The sequence below is a fragment of the Pteropus medius genome, unplaced genomic scaffold (genome assembly GCF_902729225.1).
Source record: "Pteropus medius unplaced genomic scaffold, Ma_sr-lr_union100, whole genome shotgun sequence".
NCBI lineage: Eukaryota > Metazoa > Chordata > Mammalia > Chiroptera > Pteropodidae > Pteropus > Pteropus medius.
In genome coordinates this window covers 712,324-730,739 of record NW_024356397.1, presented here as the reverse complement: position 1 = coordinate 730,739, position 18,416 = coordinate 712,324, and the positions used below count along the sequence as shown (strand labels likewise).

At 48.0% G+C, this 18,416-nt stretch overlaps 1 long non-coding RNA gene across 2 annotated transcripts; it reads left to right on the top strand.

Moving 5' to 3' along the window:
• Positions 1–12,220: 12,220 nt before the first annotated feature.
• On the top strand, positions 12,221–18,198 carry LOC120602151 (uncharacterized). 2 transcript variants are annotated; one of them, XR_005652643.1, is made up of 4 exons: positions 12,221–12,799; positions 15,691–15,866; positions 17,026–17,116; positions 17,225–18,198. It is a non-coding gene; the product is annotated as an uncharacterized LOC120602151 (long non-coding RNA). The 2 variants fall into 2 exon arrangements; XR_005652642.1 differs by lacking the exon at positions 15,691–15,866 and having other exon boundaries at positions 12,227–12,799.
• The last annotated feature ends 218 nt before the right edge of the window (positions 18,199–18,416 follow it).

Below are 18,416 nucleotides of genomic sequence, written 5' to 3'. Positions count from 1 at the left end.
CCTCTGAGCTGCCCAGATGGCGGGCAGGCCTGGGGCTCCAAGGCCAGCCAGACGCACAGGAGGGGCGGGTAATGTGGGGACACAGCTGGGCCCCAGACCCCAGTGTCAGCTGCTCACCTCTGTCTAAAGGCCTTGGGCCAGAGAAAATGCCAAGATCTTTCCATGCCAGTTGCAGGGACCTTCTGAATTCCTGAGTCACAAGCTGGTAGGGGCCTTTGGGGTCACTATCCTCATCCCTGCCAGTGCCCCAGGCTTCACAGACATCCTCTGAGACCTAGCACCATGGGTTTTCTCTTTTGGATAATCTCTTGGGGTCACAGTCTGCTCTAGCACCCAACCTGGAAGTTCTGCCTGTGGTCTGACCCTCTTCTCTCTTGTCATAGCCAAGGTGTGTTCTTTTACACTCTCTGAAGGACAGCAGCTTCACATTTGGTGGAGGCTTTGGGACTATGACGGCTCTGCCTTCACTTTAAGCCTCCCGGAAAGACAGAATAAGAATATTTCTCAAGGTCAACTGAGGAAGATGGAACTCTGCCCTCTTGGGGGTTGCCATCCCTCAGCTATCTTCACAGGTGCTATGACAGAGGGAACATATGTCACTCCCACCCCAGAGGACAGTGACAACATCTCAACAGCCACAGCCCCACAGAGCTGGGCTCAGCAGGCCTTGACAGAGCTGGAAAAGTCAGCTTCTCTCCTGGGCCTGGGTCTGGGCCTGGGTCTGTGCTATGAGTGAAGGGGTAGAAGTAAAGCCTGGGGACCCCCCTCACAAAGAAATAAACAGGCTCGACTGCTCTCCCCCTCCCTCCACCACAAATACCCAACAATGTTTCTAGAACAGTGGAAAATTCCGGGGTTAAAGAACGATGGAGATTTCCTCAGATGTCCTTGTCCTCAAATTCTCCTGTGAAAAGTCAGAGCTCGCAGGGCTTAAAGATCCTCTTACACACTTGTTGTTCGGATGAGGAAACTGAGACCCAGAAAAGGAAGCCTCGGTCTTTTAGCATTCAGGTTATTTCCGTATATCACACCTGCCTCCTGAATAGAAAGCCCCTGAGCCACCACTAGGCAGGATGTATTAGACTACAATTATAATAGAGCAGATAGAGGGTAGATAACAAGTATAACTTTCTCAGAATAGTGGATAACAGAAAAGACTGAGAAATGAAGTAAAGGAATTGAGTTCAAAACAGTGGAGTGGGGATGGGAGGAATGGAATCAGAAATCAGGTTGGAATTTTGCAAAAAAATTTGGAGAATGGCAGAGAAGGGAGCTGGCCTGGAGCCCAGAGCAGGGCAACTTGGGTGTGGGGCTCTGGGGTCCTTCACTGAGGACCTCCAGCCTTTACCTGTTCCAGGCTTCTGAGTATCTATGGTAGTTTAAATTCAGGCCTTAACTCAGCTGATTCTCTTGGCTTATTCCCTGCTCTCCTGGGATGACTTATCTGGTTGCCAGAGTCATTTGCCGTCTCTAACTTGTGTTTAAATTAAAGTTCCCACAAACAGGGGCTTAATGTGCTGTTACCAAGAGCTCCTAGGCCCCCTGTAGCACTGGGAAGGTGAGGCAGCTAGGGGGAAGAGGCCATTTTGTAGGCATCGAGGCTGATCCCATTGGGTATAGGGACCTGATGCGGATGATCCATCTGGGTGTCTCTGGTCCTTGTGCTCTCTCCAAAATGGTGGTGCCTGGGGGGCAGGACAGGGCATGTCATGCTCACAAACGTCTTGGAGATCAACAGGCTTGTCAAGGCGCTCCCCCGTGGTTGTTCACTCTTTTTCAGGACTTTGGGAAGGCAGTAGGGGAGGAGTGCATTAAGAAGAGGGCAGGGGGTAGAAAATGAGGTGGCATGAGGTTCAGTTTTTTTGACACTTACATGTAATGTTCCAGGTGTTGCTGCACTGTTCCTAAGGACCTCCTAACTACTCAATGAACTGTCTCCACAACCCTGTGAGGTAGATGTCATTATTATTATCAGCCCTTTATTTATAGATGTGGAAATGGTGGCACAGAGAGGTCAAGTAGCATGCTCAAGATCACACAGCTAGAAAGAGGTGGATCCAAGATTCACATCTATGCAATCTAGCTCCAAATTCCCAGTGCAATGCTTCCACTTAAGCCCAGATCTATCTGTCACCCTCCAAATCTTTTGATTCCAAAGTGAGGCATCTCTTAGATTGTCTGAGTGACTGGGGCAGATGAAATTTCTGTCCTCTCTGAGCCACAATCTTCTCACTGGTAAAATGAAGATAAGGTACTTGGAGGGGTTAAGGGACTAGGAAGGCTTAAGGAGACAGATGTCAGAGTGGCCAGCAAACGGTAGGCCCTCAGCAATAATCGGCTTCTTTCCCTTTGGCCTAACCACAAGCCTTCCTGCGGCGCCCGCCTGCACTACCTCTTGATTCTCTTTTCTGGGGAGCTGGCGGCAGTGATTCCTCAACCATCAAATGAAAACCCTGAGTAGAGAGTTGTCACCTATTCACTGGTCCAAACCCTCTCTCTTCCTCTGGAAGCCTTTGGAGAAGAGGGATAATAAAGCTAGCCTGGAACCCCATACTGCCCCATACCCCACTCCCTCTGCAACCAGGTGAGCCAGTCAGGGTTCCAACAAGAAGCAAATGCCTCATTCAAAAGGGCTTCACTAAAGAGAGTTCAATAACATGGTAATTTTCATGGCATGGACAAAATTAAGGGAACATGGACAGAAATAAGGGCTGACGAGGCACCAGGAAGCTCCAAAGGGGCAAGAAATGAAATGGTGCCAGCAAAGCCTGATGTCAGCTGAGGTCAGAGGAGAGGGGCTATCCAGCAAAGCTGTGGCCATTGGGGAACCATGACTCCTGCCAGGACTTCAGGCAGGCGAGGAGGCGGTGGGCAACAAATATCCTGGCTCCTCTCTCCCTCTCTGCCAGGACCCCTGCTGGCCAAACTCGACTAGAAACAAGAGATGAGGAGCCCAGGTGATGCAGGCTGCATGGGGTAACCTCCAGGCCCAGAGAACACAGGAGGCCAAGGGGAAATACACCTCCACCCCTTCTATCAGGATGCCCTCCTGACCCTAGGACTTTGTCTCCACTGCTTAGTGCCACTTCTGTCTCTGCCTGCAACCAAACAGTGACTAACAGGGAAAGAGATTCAAGATTCTCTTTTGACATAAATGGTACAGCTCACAAGGAAAGTGGGATCCAGGCAAAAGAAGCTGGAGGGAAGGTGCCTGCTCTGGCTATGTGTGAAGTGGACCTGAGTAGGGGGGGAAGATAAGGATGGACAGCTTCGGGGTTAATGATGTCAAATGGCTGTGCTAAATGACACTCCTACCTCAGTATTTTGTACAAATCGCAGTAATCTTGCTCCTACCTCCCCTCCCTAGACTGAGTCCTGTGAGGCAGGTATGTTTTCTTGTCCATCCTCAACACCTAGCTTAGTGCCTCTTAGGTGCAATCAGAATATACTGAGTAAATAAGTGGATAACAAGTAAAATAATGAACAAGCCTATTCAAAGCTCATGGTCACACCCCTGGGCCCGTGTCAGGGAATACTGTTAAATGAATGACACACAACTCTCCTACAGAAGTTTTATTTCAATCACCCACCACCTCAAATTTTCCATGCAGCCATTCACTCACAGGCCACATGAGCCCACATATGTCTCTGAACTGGCCAGAGGCTGTGCTTTGATAGCACTCGCTCAAACGTGCAGTGACTTCATTTGGCTCTTCTCGATGAGGGAATAGGGGAAACAGCAAGTTACTTCATTTCTCACAGCAGACTTCCTGTGAGCTTTCTCTGGAGAAATCTTGATCCATGGCAAACCGTCTGTGGTATTCCCGGCTGGAGCCCTTGGCAAGAGATGGGAGGCGGAGATGACAGTGCCAAGGAGGCAGCTGAAGGATCGTCACCCTGGGAGCCACAGCTCTGACTTGCTTGTTCCAATGGGCCATAAAGACTGAGGGAGGCGGGGGAAGGGGGGGTCACCAGAAAAACAAACTAGAGTTCCCAAATGTAGTCACTGTGCCAAGCCCACCTGGTGTAGTGATTCTGCACAGACTCTCGGGCCGAAGACTGGCTTCATATTCTGCCACTTGCCGGCCGCATGACCTTGGGCAAGACACTTCATTACTATGCCTCAGTTTTATCATCTTAAAAAAAATGTGGATAATACTAATACCTGCTTCATTTGGTGGTAGAGAAAAGTAGATGAGTTAATGTCATGAAATATTTAACAGAGTACATGGTCCACAGTAAGTCCTATATAAATTTCACCACATAAAATTGAGCAGGACGCTTGAGTTCTAGCCTCGCAAAAAGTTTTGGATACCTCTATGCTTCTGTGAGAAGTGAACAAATGCATGTGAAAATTGCAATGTGTTAAAAGTGTGTTATTTATCATCAAGATTATGTAAGAGGCTTGATTTAGCAGGGGGAAAGGGATGTGTAAGGGCTGTCAATCATCGGCTTCCGATTATCTGCCTTGTTGAGGTCCCCTTCTTGTCAACAGCATCAGCTCTTTGGCTCGTTCGAGTCTTTGGATGACACCAACCAGGCCTCTCATAATCCCTCCCACACAGCAAGGACTGGTAGGAAAAGGCTTTTGAAAGCAAAACTGACCCTTCCCTTCCTACCCACAAGGCAGGTATAGCCAGGGACACAGCTGTGAGAGAGGAGCTGGCACATCCTCCTCAGCTTTCTTTGCCTTTGGGCAGAAGGGAAGGGACCGAGCAGAGTCAAAACAGGGGAAGGTGGCCAGTTCTCTCTGTGCCAGGGCCTCAGAAGATGTATTTGTCATGGAGAGCTGAGACTGAAAACAGATACACGCCCCAGAGTCCAGTACCAATGTGGTGTCACTTACTGCTGCCTATGTGATTTCAAATAGTTATTAACCTGTTTGAGTCTCAATTTTTCTCATCCTCAAAATGGGGATAATTATACCTAATTCAAAGGGTGAAAATCAATGAGATATGTAAGTCCCTTGGTACATGACTAATCCAATAAATAGTAGCTATTATTAGCTAATAATTTGCATTATCTGCACACCATGTCCTCTGAGGGACAAAGTAAGTGCAAACATCCAGACTAGAAAAGGTAGCCAGAGAAAGTGATTTTTAACTCTGACTTGTTTACATTTTCTTTCTGGAGCACATAGTAAGTACTCATTTTTTCGTTCATTCATTTTCATTCATCCATTCATTCAACAAGTATTTATAGAGTTCATACAACTCTCTATTATTTTGCTCACTTGTATTTATCGTACCCTCACCACTAGAACTGCAAGGTTCATGAGGGCAAGGGCAGTGTCTGTTGGGTTCGTCACATGCTTAATGAATGCTTACTGTTCGAGTGAATGGATGAAGCTAACAGCGTGTCTGCAAGACTGAAACAGGCTGAGCAAGGAGGTAGGAGCAGGAGGCCTGCATTCTAGGCTTAGTCACGCCTCCACTTTCCCTTGACCCTAGAGCCTCCACAGACCTCCCTTCAGCTGTGAGATACTGGAGGATCACTGGAGACCAGACTCAGAGAACCTTTTCCCCAGTGGAGAGATATCTGTTCTCCACTCAAGTATGTCAGAAACCCCTGGAGGAGGCTCTGAGTCCTCCAGTCTGAGGAGTATAGCAAGTAACCAAAATAACAATAATGATAAGAAAAAAGAGAGAGAGAAAGAATTGATATAGAATGGGCAGTAGCTGCCCCCTTGGTAACTAGCACAGAGAAGAATATTCCAGCTTATTATACGTCATTAACACAAAAGAAGACATGGCCCAAGATCCTGCTTTCATGGATATTGGGTGCTCCCACATATAAGACACACTTATTCTTGCCTACAGACCTCGTTCTGTATGATCCATGCTATCTAGAGACATAAGAGTAAAGGGAGAGTTATAATATCCAAAAGGTAGAAACAACTCAAATATCTATCAACTGACAAATGGATAAACAAAATGTGGCATGTCCATATAATGGAAAATTATCCAGCTATAAAAAGGAATGAAGTACTGATATATGCTACGACATAGATGAACCTCAAAGATGTTATGCTAAATGAAAAAGTGTCACAAAAAGCCACATAATACGTATGATGTCCTTCACACGAAAATCTAGAATAGAGAAATCTATAAGGACAAAAAGATTAGGGTTTGCTAAGGGCTGGAAGGGGTGTGGGGAGTAAAGGGGTGATAATTAAAGGGTATGAGGTTTCTTTGGAGGCAACAAAAAATGTTCTAAAATTGACTGTGGTGATAGTTGCACATATTTGTGACTGTACTAAAAACCACTGAGTTATATACTTTAATGATGAATTGTATAGTATGTGAATTATATCTCAAGAAACTTGTTTTTAAAAATAGAGAAGAGGGAAAGGGGCCATTGAGATGGAACAGGAAGGCTGTGATCAAAAAGAAAGCCCAGGCACTGTTGGTCCTGGCTGCCCCCCAAGCCAAGCCTGCGGGTCACACAGGCAGTGTTATGGCAGCCCCTAGGGCATGACTGGGAAAGATAAATTGGCCTCAGGAGGTATGGAGCTGGGTTCCTTCTCCCCTGACAGCTCCTTCTCTGTGTTTTTTCTGGCACAAGAAACATTCTGTCTTCTTGTATAAATAGGGGAAATTTATGATAGTGTTCCCTCTTCTCCTCCCTGGTGGGCTACTAGGAAAGGAGGAGGGAGATGTGGGAAGACTAGAGGGAGTCAGAGGGGTTTCGGCCTGCCTCGTTGTGGCCCTGGTTCTCTTTTGCATGTTTAACCATCCAGATGAGGCAGTGGCTAGAGACAAAGTGCCACCCATTGGTTCCCCAGGCCCGGGGAGGCAGATATCCAACAGAAAGGACACAGAGGAAACGAGGGAAACATAACTTGACTATCCCAAAGCATTATCTGAAGAGACACAGGTTCTTTGCCTGGTTTGGGTTATTTTTGTTCTCGTGGGTTGTTCTGGCAGCCAACATGGTGGGAAGAGAACTTGTCTCGGATTCAGAAAACTGACAGCAAAACTAAGCGCATGACCTTAAGCAAGTTACTTCCTCTCTCTTGGCCTCATCTGTAATAAAAAATGGGAAAGGGGGATTGAACTTATCAGGGGTTTTCAAGTAGTTTTTAGCTGTGGGGTCCTTTCTTCAAATAAAGCTATGTAGCAATGCACCATCTAACATGGGTGTCCAGCCGAGTTTCTTAGGTTGAAGTGGGGGTGGGAGATGCCCAGGCCCTTAGGGTGATCGTAAAGGAGCTTGGCCAAGTATAGCATGATCTCCAAGGTCTCTTCCATTCCTGTCCTCAAGAAGGGATTTGCCCCATGGTGAAGAGTTTCAGCTCTGCACACTCTCTGGGTTGGAATCCCAGCTCTACCACTTCCTATGTGCCCATCACTTATCTCCTTTGGGCCTCAGTTTCCTCACCTGTAAGTTGAAATAATAGTTTCAATTATCCTCGAAGGACTATCAGGAGGATAATTTTAAATAATGTACGGCATCTCTGGCACTCGATAAATGTTATTATTACAATTATTCCATGATCCCATATAATCCTGCTGGTGGGTTTGAACTGATAAATATGGTGTGAGAAGGTGTCTTAATTAGGAAGGATGATGGCACAAGTACTATAACAAAAGGGTCCAAAACACAGTCACATATAGAAAACAAGTTTATTTCTCACATAACGGTCTGAAAGGGAGCAGTCCCAGAGAGCAGACAGCAGGGACTCGGGTTCCTATCATATTGTTGCTTTACCCTCTCTCAACTGCAGTCAAAGCTCAGTCTCAGGTACATCTGTTCCGGCTCATAATAAGGAGAACTTACCCAACATCTTAAGGCTCTGATGACATCATTTGGCTCATATTCCTCTTTGGACACACCTTGCATCAAGGGCAGCTGGGAAGTGGAGTGTTCAGCTCTCTGTCCTCATGCAACAAGGAGAGAAAGGACTTTCGTGAACAACTGGCAGTCTTAATCCAGGGCTTAAACCCACACCTAAGCTGCCTTCTTCCCTTCCCCTCTCAGAGTCCACAGCCCAGAAAATAATGTGACCTTCAGTGAGGTCCTCTCATCCATACCAAGATCAGCAGTCCCAAGAAAGTGACTTGGAGGCCTCACTCCAGAGAGAATACTCTTCCATTCATCTTCTTCAAAAAATGTGAGAAAGGCTTCTATCTCCACTGCCTGCCAGCCACCCTGCTCGGTTTCATCCTAATAACGCCTATCTCCAGTCACTAGATGGGACTATAAACGTGGGGGTGCGGGAGGACCTGAACTAGGAATGGAAGGCAAGACATGCTTTGCAGGCAGCTCAGGCATGGGTTTTGGTGCCAGGGAAACCCAGTTACCAAATGTGTGACCTGAAGTGGAAATTAAGTTCTCTGAGCCTTGACTCTTTTGGACATAGGAACAAAAAACCCAGTTGTCAGGGTTGTTGTGAGCTTTAAATGGGATAACGTATATACCTAGCACACAGTAGGCCCTCAATAAATAGTAACTGATTTTACTTGGTTCCAGCAAGGCAAATCCAAGGCAAACCCCAGGCATATTGGATTCATGTCCTCACCCAGTCTTTGAATGGCCCTTTCTTCTCCTTCTTTGCCAATGCACCTCTCCCTCCCTCTTCTTTACTCTCTATCCTCATTCCCTTCCCATCCAAACCCTGAACTATACTTTCCTCCTCCAGGAAGTCTTCTCTGATTAAAACATTCCCTCTTGGCATCTTCCCACCCTCATTCCTACCCGCGCCCCCACCATCTTCCAGCTGCCCTACGGTCCTGGCCTCATCTTGGTCCCAACTTTACTATGTCCCACCTTACCCTTCATCAAGTGTGTAGCAATGGAAAGGAGTTAAGATTTGTTATCAGGCAAATTTGCCATCATTCAGATCTCAACTCTCTTACTTTCTAGCTTTTTGTCTTTGGCAAGTCACTTCATCTCTTTGGCCGTATGTGAGGTTAAGTATGTGGGGACTGGTCCATAGTTAGAGGGTATTTGGTAAATGTCAGTCTCCTCTGCCCCACCCTATCTTCCTGCCCCACACTCCAGGGACTAACTCTCTACCAAAGGGAGCTTTTTATTAGACCAGGAAAGTAGTTCTCCCATCACAGTCCTCCCAGGGAAAAAAGCAATGACCTCCCCTGAAGTCTGTAGGCACTGGAAATGGATCACCAAGAGCCAGAGCAGAAGCCAGGGAAGAATTCAGGTGTCCCAGCTCCCAGGGCCCTGTATCTCACTCTCCCCTGCTTTTACCCCATGTACCCCAATTGTTAGACCAAATTCAGGGATGCGGGGGAGGGAGGATATGATCACAGTCTCAGAGAATCTGTTGAGCTCTCAACCTTTTAAGAAGTTCCATGCCCCTATTTCCAACATTCCCAGACCAGAAAAGCAACATCAATAATAACTGATGGTTATATAGGGCTTCCTACATAACTGACACTGTTGTAGGCACTTCACATATATTGACTCATTTAACCCTCACAATAGCCTATGAACTAGGTACTAGTAACTCCATTTTACAGACAGGAAACTGAAGTATGGAGAGGTTTACTTGCCCAAGGTCACACAGCTAGTATAAGGCAGGGCTCAGAGTCAAAAGCTGGCAGTCTGGCTCCAGAATCCATGCTTCTAACTACTATGCTGTGAAAAAAGCTAACATTTACTGGTAGTTTCTATGTGCCAAGCACTATGGAAAACACATTACATGTATTTCATCTAAACTCAAAGAACCCCCTGAGATAGATACTATTATTATTATCCCAATTTTACAGGTCAAGAAACTTAACTCAGAGAGGTTAAGCAGCTTGCCTAAAGTCACACAGCTCAGAGAACTTCAGAACCCCTAGCTGCTTTGCCTCACACCCCACCCTCACCCCCAGCTCCTCCTTCTCTAGATGGGTTTTTGAACTACCAGCACCATCCTTCACAAATCTGTGTTACCCCCATAGCCCACAATCCTGGTTCTGTCCATTTCTGTCCCTTTCCCTCCCCGCTTTTCCCCTAGTCCCTCCTCTCCTCCACAATGTCCCCCAAATCTTTCTGTTCCTCTCCCTCTTCACCCCTCTGCCCTCCCCCAAGCTCCAGCTGTATCAGATGAATTTCACCAGAAGAAACTATCAGACATTCTCCAATCAGGCCCCCATTGCGCCTTGATCTCCCGCCCCCAGGGGAGGCACCACAGTGGCTAAGCTGGAGAGTCAGAAATAAAATCCTCATTGACTCCCCCACCCCATTTCCCATCACTCATCTGGGATTCCGGAGCGAAGAAGGGAGCTAAAGTGCAGAGCATTCATTTAATATTAACAAATTGAAATGAATTCTTTTAATGCCAATTAACTTGGAGCGGTCCCTTATTAATAGTAATTTAGATTCATACTTGGGAGAAGCTGGGTTGGGGGGCTGGGCTGAATGTGCCCGGAATGTCAATGTGACAATGAAGCTGGAGCCCCAGGAGGGGAGGAGCAGTGGCAGTTTTACTTCTGCCCAGTTGAGTTCCATTTCCCTCAGAGGACTGAACAAAAGTCACCAGAGGCAATCTTCGGGACACAGATTACTCTCCTAATTTTGTTTTTGTGCCTGCAATGAATCTGAAGGAGCTGAAACCATATCGTGCCATTTAAATGGTTTATTTCACTAAAAAGAATGTCTTCAGAGCTGGGATGTATCCCAAACTCTCCTAAGCCAGACCTCACTGGCCAGAAGTGATCTGCTATAACAGAGATCAAAATGGGGTTCCCCAATCCCCGCCACCTCTACCTTAATCACATGTAAAAGGGGGAGTAAACATTGTTTGTTTTTTCTGGGAATCCTCTCTCAAGAGGTAAGAGACCCAACAGTCTCTCCTCAAGCTAATAGCTTATACTTGGGGGAGAAAAAAATATTTTCTTGTACTTTTCTTAAATTTAGGGAAAAGATAAGAATTTAAAATTCAACTTTATGTACCAAAGAGTTGCCCAGAATAGAGCCATGGAGAAAAAACTTACTCCCAGACTAAAAAGTCGAAGAGAAATTCTGCTTTCCCTGATTTTGCTGGCTTAGGTCGGGGGAGGGAGTGTCGAACTAGAGGTGCCCAGAACTAGAATCCAGAATATAGGCTCTGATCCAAGTAGCACATTTTCTTCCCAGGCATCCCTCTCTCGCTGGGAGGGTGAGTCAAATTTGAAGCTAGGAATTGCAGAAGTTGGCGGTGGGGGTTCTGAGATGGAGGAGGTTGGAGTGCAAAGGGGGTTGGGGAGGGGTAAAGAAATGTACAAAATGGTGAAGTTATAAAATAAAAACTTTTAGAATGGTTTAACATCAAAAGGTTAAAGAAGAGATCAGGTTTTAAAAGGAAATAAAATACAGTACATCAAAATTGAGACACAACAAACAAAAATGAGGAAAATGTATAAAACACTTCAAGTAGATTGTTCTTCAAAAGAAAAGGGGTTGGAATTAATCAAGAGACCTCAAACCGCCATAGAGTTTCCCAAACAATAAATTCATTTACAAAACAAAAAGAGAAATCAACACAAACTTAACTCTCAGTCCACCCATGGAGAAAAAAAATCAAAGAGATTCAGTAACAGTTGAAAAATTAGTGAGGGGGAGAAAAACAAACGAATAAACTTGACATCTGTTAAGTGATTATTTGTAAGTATTGCAATGGGGAAGATTGGTTGGAGAAAGGCATGCACTTGACATCATCAGAGAAGTGAAACTTGTAAAAATATAAGGTGTAACTCAACGCCCCCCCAAAAAAGTAAATCCTCCATAAGTAGAATGCTCCTCTCCAAAAAAGGGAATATAAAATTTATCCAAGAAGTACCACTCACCTCCCAAGAAAAGTATATTAATTTGAACATCTTTCCCTAAATCTAATATAGATTATACAAAAAATACAAAGGAATTCTTTTCCTTCAACTAAGAGAAAAAACAAAATCGGATTTAAATTGTCTAGTGGGGGCAGGAAGGGGGACGTTGTTTGCAGGTGCCAGAAAGGATGTCTGAGGGGTGGAGGACCCGCTTACCTTGCTCTAGAGCCGCCGCCGCAGTGGGACAAGAGAGGAGGACCCTGGCAGTGCCTGTGTGTTTGGGGAAGGGTGGGATAGGGGATCCGGGTGCCCCTGGACGAATGAGGAGGGTGAAAGGACTGGGGGTACCCATTTCCCCACCTCCTCCCGCCTCCCTCCGGTACCCAGGCCTAGAGAGCTACTGAAAGTTACAAATTGCTTCCATTATTAGCTCATCCCGGGCGGCCTGGTCATTGGCCAGTCCCGGATCACGTGGTCCCTCGTACCAATCGATCGAATTTCTAGTTGCAATTCTCTGTCCCTCAGCTCTGGGCAGAGAAGGGGGGGAGCGGTGGTGCAGGGGCTGAGGAGGGGCTGTGGAGGGTCTCTTCGCCCTCCTCATCCTCTCCTCCTTGTCCCGGCCCTGAGTGCCGCCCCAGAAGGGGTCTAGGGAATGTTGTGAGCTAGGACACACTGGGGAGGGCACAAACTGGAAGAAGCAAGAGACGTCGCCAAGGACCCAATCCCTCTCCTTCCAATTCCCCGGCCGGGCTGGCCCCCCTGGCCACTCCTTCTATAGTGCCCACTCAGCCCCGGGCAGTCCCGGGCTCACAGCCTGGCCCTTTGCCCCGGGGGATTAAATGTCCCCTCTCTGGAGCACTGCTTCGCCCCCCACTTTGGGGAAGGTGACCCGACTCTTACTTCCCTGGGGCTTGCTCTGAATGAGGAGCCTTCGCCCTCGGGAGTGCCCTTCCCACCTTGATGGCAGAGTTTGCGCTCCTCCTGGGACCGTTTGAAAGAAGGACAAACTTTTGAGTGGATCAAAATCAAGAAGAGCCGGTCCGGAGCAGGTGAGTTGGGCCCGGGAGGGCTGCGCCTTAGCCTGAAAACAATCCCTCCGTCTGTCTGTCTGTCTGTCTGTCCCTCCCTCCCTTCCCCACCCTACCTCTCTCCCACTCACTCCATCCTGTTTCTCCTGCTACTAATCTGCCCACCTCGAGGGCTTTGGGCTGGGATTGAGCGTCTGTCACAAGCATGGGGCAGAGCAGCTCTCCTCTGAGTTTGGGGACTACGGTGGCAGCTGGCAGAGGAAAGAGAAAGGTTGCTACTGAAACTGAGGACAGGAGAAATCGGGGGCCTAAAGACTCAAAGAGTCTGAGGGTGATAACTTCCGTCCCCAAACACAACTTGCACGAACTTAAGAAAAGTTTTTTGAAGGGAGATGGAGAAGGGAGCACAGTTGGGGTTTTGAGGTTTAAAGTGGGAGGGAAGGGTGCTTTTGCTGGTTTACCGATCAGGGCTGATATAGAAGAACCCGGAGGGTCCTGAACCTGCTCACCCTAACAAACCCTTATAGACGCTTAGAGATCCTAAGAGGGGTATCGGCTAAAGGGAGAGAAGCAGTAGCCGAAAATAGCAGCTCCTGACTCTGTGGGATGGGGGGTTGGGTACCCGCCCAGAGTCTCTGCCCAGGACAGCCTCAGCCCCTGCTGCCCCGGGACCTCTTGCTGATTTTAACTTAGGAGTGACACGAAATAAGGAATAACTTCCGAATATCTTCTCCTTTTAAATCCAATTAACTTAGAGACCCACGTCCCTAAGATGGAGTCAAGGGAGTGCCCTCCTCCGCCCCGCCCCCGCCCCCAGCACAACCTTCCTATTTTCTCAGCTCACAAAGGAGGGCAGGAAAAGAGCTCCCTGCCCCGTCTCAGGGCTGAGATTGGCACCCCCTCCAAGAAATATCCTGTGTTTGGGAGGAAGAGATGGAGAAGGCTCTGCAAAAAGGAGTCAAGGGCAGAGGGTGGGTTCAGAGGGAGCGGCTGAACTGGAGGGCCCGGGAAGAGAGTGACGGGGGACGGGGGGCCTGGGCAGGCCAGACCTGCAGGGTGATCTGGGAAAGCAAGCGAGGGGTGGAGGCCGCAGCAGGTGCACTGCGGAGTCGCCAGAGAACTCTCGAAGACCGGCCTGGGCGGAGAGTCTCGGCTGCACCTGAGGTTTGTGGTGCTGCCTGAAGAGCTGGGCAGGCGACAGCCGGCTCATTTGATTTGGAGCTGTTTTATTGTTTGTTTTGCTTTATTTTGTTTTGTTTTGAAAGAGCCAGGAGTGGCTGTGGATCACAGGGGAGAAAATTCCCACGTCCACGCAGTGATCTCTCTGGTCCCGCCTGGCCCACGCCTCCACCTCCAGTAAAGGGAGGAAAGCTAAAAGCAATGCTGGAAAGTGCAGGACAGGAGCGCCTCCTCGGTCAGGAGCGCCAAAACCGCCCAGGCCTTTGTTTTCACTGACCCCGAGGTTTTTCTGCTGGTAATGCAGCTGCTGCCCTGGCACCTGCTTCTACCAGACCCCCGGAATTGGGCCCTTCTAGCTGAGAGGTGTAGGAGGCCACAGCCGGCACTGCCTAAAGCTTGGTCTCTAAAACACTGGTCCTTGAGAGGGACGTGTCCAGGGGCAGACAGGGAGTCGACTGATATTCAGAACAAATCTAAGCCCCTTTCTGTCTTCCTATCCTGAGACCCTGGGCACCTCTCCAGCCTACAGGAGTTGGCTGGAAGGTCTCATCCCCTCGCTATCTCAAAATTAAAATAGAGCCGCCTGCGGCTTCTTTTGCCGGCTGCCGGGGTCTGGGTGCTCTGAGAGAAGGAGCCTGGCTCTGGGCTTTGCCTCCTCCTTCCTTGATGAAGCCAGCCCTTTATGCCCCTATCTCCTGAACACTTACCCTCTCCCCACCCTCCACCCCACAATCTGTGGGATTGTCTGTTTTATGCTTTCCTTTCCTCTCTTCCTCTTTCTCTTTTTTATTAGGATTGACAGAATGAGTTTGGCAAGGCTTCTCTAAGCCTGTAGTAGGGAGCTGTGGATCCAGCCCCTAACTTCTCAACTAGGGGAAACAGGCCTATTCCTGGGCCCTTGAGATTGAACCCCAAGTTGAGGGAAGATGAGAAAGAATGGTATGAAGGATAGCTGGCCAGACAGGACAGAAGCTCTGACTTGGAGAGGGCGCCGTTTTATGCCATGTGCCTAAGAGAGAGAATTTAGAAACAAAGGAAGATAGAAAGAAGGTCGAGGAAACAGCACAAAGGACTCTGGAAAAACTGAGAATGACAGTGAGGGAACCAGAGATTTGAGGAAGCCCTAATGCTGGGGGCAGAGGAAAGGGCCCCAGGGAGTGTGGCTGGGAGAGATGACCATGAGGGAATCGTGACAAAGGAGAGAACGAATAAGCAGGATTTAATTAGTTTTATGATGAAAATAGCAGAAAGGAAACAAAGAGAAATCAAGAAAAAATAGAGAAAGAGAAAACAAATTAATAAAAGGAGGGAGCTAGAAATAAGAGAAAAGGGAAGCAAAAGAAGAAGTAAAAAATGTAAAAGAAAAGAAATGGAAGAGAGAAATGTGAGAAATGAGGAAAGATAGATAAAAGGAAGAAAAAGTGAAGGAAGGGAAAATAGAGGGAGAAAAAGTGAAGGTGGGGCAGAAAGAAAGCAAAAAGAGGGAGGAAAAGTGGGAAATAAAGATACAGAGAGAGAAAGAGAAAAGAAAGAAAAAGAGAGAACAAAAACAGGTCAACAGAAAGGGGATCTCATTCAGGAGGAGCATAGGCAGGGGAAGCATAGCGTGGAGGCTGGGCAGGGAGAGGCCAGGTGGGGCCGAGGCAGGGTCTCCCAGCTACCAGGTTGCCCCACTACGCTGCACATCGGGCTGCCGTGTCCCTGACCTACCACCATCATTCCCCTGGCTCCAGTGCCCGCCCAGGCCTCCTGCAACAGCTTCTCCAGCAAAGCAGCAGACCCAGCTTGGAAGAGGAGTTCCTCCCGCAGCTGTACCTGCTTCAGCCAGGCTGGCCTTGAAGCTTAGCAGGTCAAGAACTGGTTCCAAAACCAGCACATGAAGCAGAAGAGGCAGTCGAGAGAGAAGCAGGTAGTGGACCTGTCTCCTAGGCTGTTCCCTCTCCGGCTGCCCCTAGCACTTCCACTCTGACCCCGCTGGCCGAGGCTGTCTGGAGACTGGGCTGCTTTATTCTTTGGTGACCCTCTGACTCTGAGACCTTTAGCTTCAGTTTGGTTACATGTCAAATGAGCCCTTTGCACTGGAGGGTCCTGTCTTCCTATAATCTTAGTGAGCCTGCCAGTATATGTGCAGAAGAGAGAGGGGCAAAGATAAGTCTTAGTCCACTCTGGGAAGGACGTCTTTGTTTTCTTCTTTGGTGAGAAGAAAAATCTTCCTCCTTTGCCATCCTTAATCTCCAACCCTGCCTCAGAAAACTACCTTCTAGGCCAAGGGGTTTCTCCATTCCAGAAGGGGTCGGATTAATCTGTAAAGAGCTTGGCATGAGGTTTGCAAGTGCTGGAGGAGCCAGAGGAAGAATCTCACTCTTGAAAGAGAATGAGGACGTTTCCTACTAGGGCAAGTAAACTTTAGGTTTGTAGGATATTTCACTGAACTCATATATACTAAGAGATTAATTCCTAAAGTGATTTTAGATTCAGCCTGCGGAGGAGCTCAGGTTGGGGTAGCTATGTGTCTGGCTTGTTAGACCTGCACTCCCATACCCTATTCAAGTGCTCCCCGGACAACCGCCCAGTTAGAGCCAATTAGAGAACTTCTTTGTTTCCCCAAAGTGGAATGGGGCAGGTTACTGAGGTCAGCCAGGTCTTCCAAGAGCATCGTAAGCCTTGAGGATGGGCTAAAGGCCCCTCAAACCAGCTGGAAAGCCATGTCCACAGTAAACTTTGCAGTTCTCCCTTAGGGGGCCTCAGTCCTGCACTTTCCAGCATTGCTTTTAGCTTTCCTTCCCTTTTCTTGAGCTTCTGTCCTTCATTTATATTTCTCCCTCTTCCTTCCTTTCTCCATCTGGGGTTCTTGTACTATTTTTGTATCCCAGAGGCTTTGCTCCGAGACCTTTAGGCAAGCTAACGAGCGCCCTACCCTCAGGAGTTCATTACGTGCATGCAAATATTAGGATTGGAAGTAAAGAGCAAAAAGGGGAGTAAGCTTTGCAGATCAGGTGAGGGATGAATCGACTTGTTTTCTATATCAATCATGATTATTGCCGTCACATCCCCATGGCTAATCCCAGAAAATCCTTCCTCACCTCCAGCCATCTGCAGGCCTGTCCCTGCCCACGGAGGTGGAGTTGCTGGTGCCCCCAAGACCATCGCTTTCCCAGGGTAAGTGAAGGTCTGCAGGAGCTCACCTTGCTGCAGGGAGGTGAGGTCAGTGATGCCAGGTCAGCGCCTCGAACTATTAAATAAGCAAACCTATTTCCCTATTCCCAGGGTTTTTAGGGGTCCCCTTGCCCTTGGATGGAGAGACTGGTCGATTCTGGCTCTTGGCTGTCTCTCCAAGGAACAACTCTGACTAGCTGGGTCCACCGCCATCCACACCTGCTCAGCAAAGAAGGAAGGTCATTCATTCCAGGTCTTGGTGGAACAGATGCAGACTGTCTGCCCAGAGCAGCTCCTTTGCCCCTACCTGGCCCAACGGGGAAGGAAGGAACCCTGTTCACTTCGCAGGACCCGGAATCTCAGTGCAGAGCCGACAGCTGCGGTTGCCTCTTGGAGCCTGACACTGGAAGCAGCTTCTGCCTTTGGGCTCTCCTTGTTGCCTTGGCCTCTTCTCTGTTCAGTTTGCCACTGTGTTTTTCTCCCTCATATGGGAGTGGAGGGAAACAGGGAAATGGAATGTTTCTCCCTTGCCCCTAATCCTTCCTCACAGCCCCACCAAACCTTACAGCTGCCATGGTAAGGAACGGCAGCTTCCGGCCTTGCTTACAAGCTGCTCAAAGCAAATTCAAATTCTCTTCAGGGCAGGAAGAAGGGCAGATGCTCCTTCCTCAGGCCTCCCTTGTTCATTGATCCATTTTGAGGGCAATCGGGGGTCAAAATTGAGACCAGATTGCTTCAATTGGTATAAAATTAGAATGTCTTATCATACCAGAGGCCCAAATTCCTTGCATCAAGGAATAGTTGATTTTCACCTAGACCTGCACCTCTTCTCTGGCCTCTCAAACCAGTGATATAAAAAAAAAAAAGGTTTGTCGAGGTGGAGAACTGAAGGAGAATGAGCAGTCTATTCCATTCAGAAGTCTGTAGCTTCAGTTGTTCATGCCACTAATATTTATTTAGAATGTACTATGTGCAAAGCATTGTCTCTACTTCAGTTTGTCATGACTGTCAAAAAAGATTCTTGCCCCTATAAGGCGTCGATGAGCGTGGACAAATATATAAATAAACAAATTAATGAAAAAGAAGTTTGCATTCAGCTGAATTTAATTGTAGTCTCCCATGTGCCTGGTCACAGAGTGCCTGTCTTCCCAGCTCCAGCTACCCAGACCCAGTCGTTTGAAAAACAGGACTGCCCTGGGACTCATTTGTTTTCCCCCACTGGAGGGAGAGATGTGCACTGGGATAGGCAGGCGGGAAAAGCCCTGAAATAAAGGGTTGGGGATGGTTGGTGAGGGCCCTCCAA